The sequence below is a fragment of the Grammomys surdaster genome, unplaced genomic scaffold, assembly GCF_004785775.1.
Source record: "Grammomys surdaster isolate TR1022 unplaced genomic scaffold, NIH_TR_1.0 126036, whole genome shotgun sequence".
NCBI classification, from domain to species: domain Eukaryota; kingdom Metazoa; phylum Chordata; class Mammalia; order Rodentia; family Muridae; genus Grammomys; species Grammomys surdaster.
This window is the reverse complement of record NW_021620849.1, coordinates 444,147-450,428: the sequence shown is the minus strand read 5'-3', so window position 1 is coordinate 450,428 and position 6,282 is coordinate 444,147. Positions and strand designations below refer to the sequence as shown.

The following is a 6,282-nucleotide window of genomic DNA, read 5'->3' as shown; positions in this document are numbered from 1 at the left end:
GAGAGAGAGAGAGAGAGAGAGAGAGAGAGAGAGAGAGAGAGAGAGAGGAGGGGGGCTTTCAAGAAGGATCAGAAAAGGTTAAGAAGAAAAGAGAGTCCAAAATGGGTTGGCAGGTGAGACCACAATTCAGAAAGCTCTCAATGTAGATCTACACTGTACACATCCATGGATAAATGGATACAGAAGCCCCTTCCCAACCTCTGCAAACACAGCAAAAGTATAATAACAGAATCAAAAGTCAGAAACAAAATACATTTCTCATCATAAGTTTTATGCAATGAACTTAATGCTTCAAGTAAGTTCTGGAAGAAGAACAAAGAGGCAGGGAATCTTCAGGCATCTGTATATACACCTTATGTCATGTATTTAACTTAGATTTGTATTTTATTCTATATAATTATGAAACACATCCAAAATCAAGATGGGAATAAAATTTTTAAAATTCAAAGGAGAGTGAAACAAATGAGCCTTAAATTATACTGCATGCATAGCAATTTTGACACAACTATAGATACTAAAATTACTTCAACTGGATTTGAAATGCTACATGCAAAGTACACTTGGAAATGTCTAAACCATAAAAACAAAAGAATCACCAAACTTAAAGTGTTTCCAGAAATACATTGCTAGTGATCGTTGTGCAGCATTGTCTTAACACACACACAGACACATAGACACATAGACACATAGACACATAGACACACACACACACACACACACACACAAACACACACTCTTACATAGGTTGCAAGATAAAGAATGTAAAGAACCTGTCTATACAGAAACCAAGAACACTAGCAATGATTGCCAAGACAGCAAGACAGATTGGGAGTGGAGACAAATGAAAGATTCTACTTTAACAAAATAGTGAACATTTAGTTTGGGCATTAATAATAGATTTCTGATACTTACCTGGCAGGGGAGATAACATTATCATGAAAATGGTTGTCTTAGGGCAAGATTTATCCATTGCACTCCCAATGTTCTGACCCCCACAATTTTCTCCAAATTTGAGACTCAACCGCATAATTTGTGTAATGGAAGACTGCTTTTACATTAACCCCTATAAAATACAGACTTCTGGGGCTAGGAATATGTAGTACTTGATGTTTTCTACATTTTCTTGCTCTAAGTACAACATTCTTGAACATTGTATTTATAATAAACATGCAATGCCTAAAAATGAAGAGGTAAATAATGTTGAGCTACAGAAAACAGAGAAAATACTTGGTGACCTCCTTGGAATTTCCTCTTGCCTCACATATAGTGGATTTGGAACAGGATAATGGTAGCTTCAAAAGGCTAGACCAAATGTCCCTTCAAAGTCCTGTCCTCTATACATGTTCTAATGAATAAGAAATGTGCATCAAAGGAATATAAAACTTTCTAGACAATAGACATGACATCCCAGACAAAAGCCACAGAACAAGTATGTTTTCACATACACACATTTCAGCAATGTTCCAGTGGGAGATCTAGACTGGCTCTTTCCTAACCACTTTGCTAATTGGAAGGATAGCAGAGAAAACTTAATGAGGAAAGGAACCCAGCAGGAAAGTCAATCCAAACCCCTGGGTAAGGTGAATCGGAAGGACACAGACAGGCTGGGTTCTATTCTACCTGGGGGTGATGTTGTAAGTCCTACTTGTACTCAGTTAGGTTAAGTCAGAGGAGGCACAGTGGAGACTTAGAAAGCAGGCACCACCTAGTTGTTATATTTCCCCTCTTACTCCCACCTCATTATCAAGTAGAAGCTCCTGAGAAGCCCATCATTTTCATGCTAGTATGAGCAAAGCCATGGTAGTATGCCAGAACCTTACATTTTCCTGGAAGTAGTCTCTAAGGGCAGAATGGGGAACCTAGATGTATATGGAAGTAACAAAGGACAGAGAGCAAATAGATTATAAACATAGTAAACAGTGTGTTTCAGAGACCTGTGGCATTTGTCAACTGTGTGTGCAATTCCATGATTTTAGAATAACTTTTCAATAAATGGTGCTGAGGAAGTTTTAACATCCAGAGACAAAAGAAAATAGAAACTCCAAAGATGATAGTCAGGGTGCAGAGAAACTTGTTTTCTCATATATGGCTGTTGGGAATGAAAAATGGCACAAACCACCTTGAAACCTCCCTGGAAATCTCTTTAAAATTGAACATGTAACTACTGCATGAATCCGCAATTGTGTTCCTGAACATATATCCTAGGTATCTGAAAACTTTTCTTTCATGGCACTCTCCACAGAAATCATCACAGACGCTCTCCTAAGGATATTCACCAACTAGAAGCAACCCAGATGTCCTTCTAAAGGTCAATATTTATACAAATGTTTCCATACCATCTGATATTACCCAGCAATGAAGCAATGAATAACAATGATCTACTGACATAGATGAATTTGTAGAGGATCACCCACGCTACTTTGTAGGTTTATTATGTAGCTAGATGGGTGTTTGCCCAATGTGTTGGTCAGCGTTCCCTCAATGTGTGTATGTTGGCTTACATTTTAGAAAACTCAGTTTCTTTGCTTCATTACTTTGTGGTCATGGTCACATGTTAAGAGGCCATGGCAAGAATAGATGATAGAAGTTTCCTTACAGCTAAGAAATGGTTAGGCTGAAGGGGTTAGGCCCCTAAATAATACTCAAACAAGAACAATGCTTTATTTTTTGAGAAAATGTCTCTTGTTAGATCACTGATTGCACAAGACTAGCTGTCCAGGAATCCCCAGTGATCTTTTTGTCTCCACTTTTCCAGTGCTTTCTATCATGTCTGGCTTTTATAGGCACCCAAACTCAGGTCCTTATGTTTACTTAGCTACCACTTTACCTTCATACCCATCTCCATAACTCCCAATATCCGTATTTTAAGCTTAAATGAATGATTGCATGAATGCTGTGCTTCTTGATATCTTCTAGAAACATGGATATAAATGTGAAGGGACAATTTTGATGGTGCAGAGTGATAACCTTTGAATTGAGCACTCAGTCTTCATGGAAAGGACAATCAGACATCTCACCATCTAAAGTCTTCTAAAAATTAAAGCCTAATCAAGAATCTTACTGTCATTCCCAGCTTATGTGATGGCAGTGAACAGACCAAGAAACGTGGTAAGAAACCCACCAGACACATCTAACAAAAGCTACACTGTAGGAAAATCTACAACACTAATGACATTTTTTTTTATCTAAGGAAAATTTTACAAAAGGGAAGAGGAAACTCTATGCTATAGTGCCTTAAGGTGTATGGACGAAATGCAATTCGTAGTTTGTATTTGTTTCTCACTAGTCCAAAGGGTGCTGGAAAAATAAACTTACAACTTTCCACCATTTATTTTAGCATCACAGCTGATGTTATTCTTGTTCAAGTTATGTTTTAGGTATTCCTGCTGGGGAGATTCTATAGGTGTAGCTTTTGACATACCTAGGGGACACAATCTCACAGAAGCTCCCTGATTTTTCTGCCTCTTAAAATGTTTGCCATCTGTCTTCTGTGGTGTTTCCCAAGACCTAGATGCAGGAGTTGTGTTGTATCTTTAGCAGCTGAAATTGAGCTCTACAACTCTGCATTTTGGATTGTTGTGATTTCTCTGTAATAGTCTTTGTCTGTTGCAAAGAGAAGTTTCCTTCATGAAGAATGAGAACTACATGTATTTTTGTGTATAAAGACACGCATTCAGAATGTAACTGGAGAGAATGGGAGAAATAGTTTTCCCTATGGAAGAGGACATTAATTTGTTATTCAATACCAAATTGTCACCCAGAAAACATATACAAAAAAGTCACATTTTATAAAGAGAAAAGTTGTATTTATCTATTTGAGACTATATATGTGAATGTGTCTGTGGTATGTGTGTAAATCAACAATTTAAAAAGAGGCTATAGATTTGAAAGAGAGCAAGGAGGGTCATAAAGGAAGCTTTGAATGAAACAAATAGACATAGAAAACGATGTCATAATATAATCTCAAATTATAAATATAACAGTTTAAAAAGCAATCTTAGAAAAGATATGAGTTGGTTTTCTGGTGAATTTTGACTTCACTTTCATGTTCTTATTATTCTTTGTCTACCTGACCTTTTTTATAATAAAATGTTCCCACTATTGTCTGGATATCTTTCTTTTCCTTTAAGGTTCACCTCCTGGACCACTATGCCATCATTTCCACCTTAAAGCTTTGAGTATAACTTTACATGGTCACTCATCTGGATTCAACCTTTGGCCTCCTTCCATCTCCTTCCAACCTAGGAACCACTGTAATTTTGTGACACTAGCCTGGAGGAGCTGTGTACCAGCAAACTGCCGGTAGCTGGTACCCCTTTGGTTCTGACAGCTGTGAACTTTTAATTTTGGCTTAGGTCTCCATCCCACTTTCTTTCTATCATATTTGACAAACTGCTATTGCTTTGGTCTTTTGGGTTTTCAGAATGATCTTTCTGACTGCAGGGTAGGTAAGAAGAAAAGGTTTATATAGGATTGTTCCAGGGTCTGCCCCTAGGTCAGTTATGTATCATTTCTCTTCACACAGAGTGCCTCTAGTTTCCTTGGTCAACTGCTCACAGAAGCCTCTGCTATTTATTTTGCAGTATTTTTGAGCATCAGTTTGACCTAGGTGGAGACTTTCTCAGCTATATCTGCATGACTGTGTAGTGTATCTGCTTGCTCTCTCCTTATTCACAGGATTCGTATAAATGATTCAGTGGATGTCTGTAGTCTGAGCTTGTCATAGAACCCTCTCTGTGTCTCGTCATACTTAAACAGTATTTCTTCCTTTGTCATACAATCGACAAGTTGTAGCATCAAAACTTCACTTCTTAAAAATCCGTCTAGTTTTAGCCATACACTCTCTTGCATTGTTGCATGTGGGAGACTTCTCATTTCCTTGAACTCTATTTGGCTTGTAACCCAAGATAAGTAATTTAATTTCTTTTGAGTACGCATCACGTGACTCTGAGTACCCACTATGTACCTGGCACTGTGATAGATCTTTTATATGTATCACCTTACACTTGGTTCTATCAATTGCTATGATAAGCAACGCATATGCCTTTCTCTTTTTTTTAAAGGGAAAGAAAATTCAGAATGTCAGTAAATGTACATAGACTAAGAAGTCGAAGCAAAGCCACATTCAGATTTCATCACATGATAGTCATATAACTTTCTTTCTAGATTTTGTCTCTTCTATATCACCAGGTTCTTCCTTCATTTATGCCATCTATGTTATTTTCCTTTTGCTCTGAGAAATGAGGATAGAGGCTTACATAACAGTCTGCTTATATCAGAATTGTAATGCTAGAAGCTCTTGGAAAGTTGAAATTCCTCTTAACATTTTTATGTCTGTTTGATAACGTATATTAAGGAGAAATCGGTCATATCACTGAAGTGTGTAGTCATGAAGAGTAGTAGCATAGTCTGTATATCTCTGATATGATCTGCATATATTACCAGGTGTCTTCTATCACCAACTCTTACATGTTAGTAGACTTATAGTCCCAATTTCCAGTTAATTTTAACTCTAGGGCAGAGTTTCCGTATGCTATCTTTTAAGCTCTACAGTGGAAAGAGCTCTGGACTCTGAGAACCCAGTTCAATGCTTAATATGTATACTTCATTGAGCTCATGCTTTTTGTCAGACGAAGCTCCCAGTACCTTTTATCAATTATCTTATTTTAACTGCATAACAACCTACGAGAGGTAACAAATTGAATGCATGACGTGACTAAGGAATGTTACCAATATTACATAGTGAAATTGTAGTAAGGCTAAGATTTCTATTCTTCCAGTCTGAAGTCAACAGTCATGCTCTTAACCACCATTCTGTTGTATGGCTAAGTCAGTTTTAGCTTGAACCCTGGGGCAAGCCACTTAGCTTTTTTATGCTCTATAAATGGAGACAATAACCAGTAGCAAACATGAAAACTTTCAGCTCCTTATGAGCATAATGAGTTAGCGTTGCTGGAAATTGCCATTGCCGATAGTAACAATTGCAAACTTATTTGAGATACTATTTTATGTCACAATTATCTTGAGAATTTTATAGTTCATTTAATTAGCCCATGGACTAGATGACAAGGGTAACATTATTCTTACAACTTTAGAGATAAGAAACATAGATATTAATCATATGTGCAACAAATGACTAGGGAGATTGCTTGGTTAGTAAAGTGCTGGTTTAACAAGCATGAAGACTTGCTTTCAAATTCCAGAACTCACATAGATGTGGGTATATTGGCAGGAACACAATGCTGGGAGGCAGAAATAGTAGCATCACTAATCCATGGCCAG

At 37.3% G+C, this 6,282-nt stretch overlaps 1 pseudogene; it reads left to right on the top strand.

The window, feature by feature from the left end:
- Positions 1–904: 904 nt before the first annotated feature.
- Positions 905–1,054, top strand: LOC114610362 (annotated as a pseudogene).
- The last annotated feature ends 5,228 nt before the right edge of the window (positions 1,055–6,282 follow it).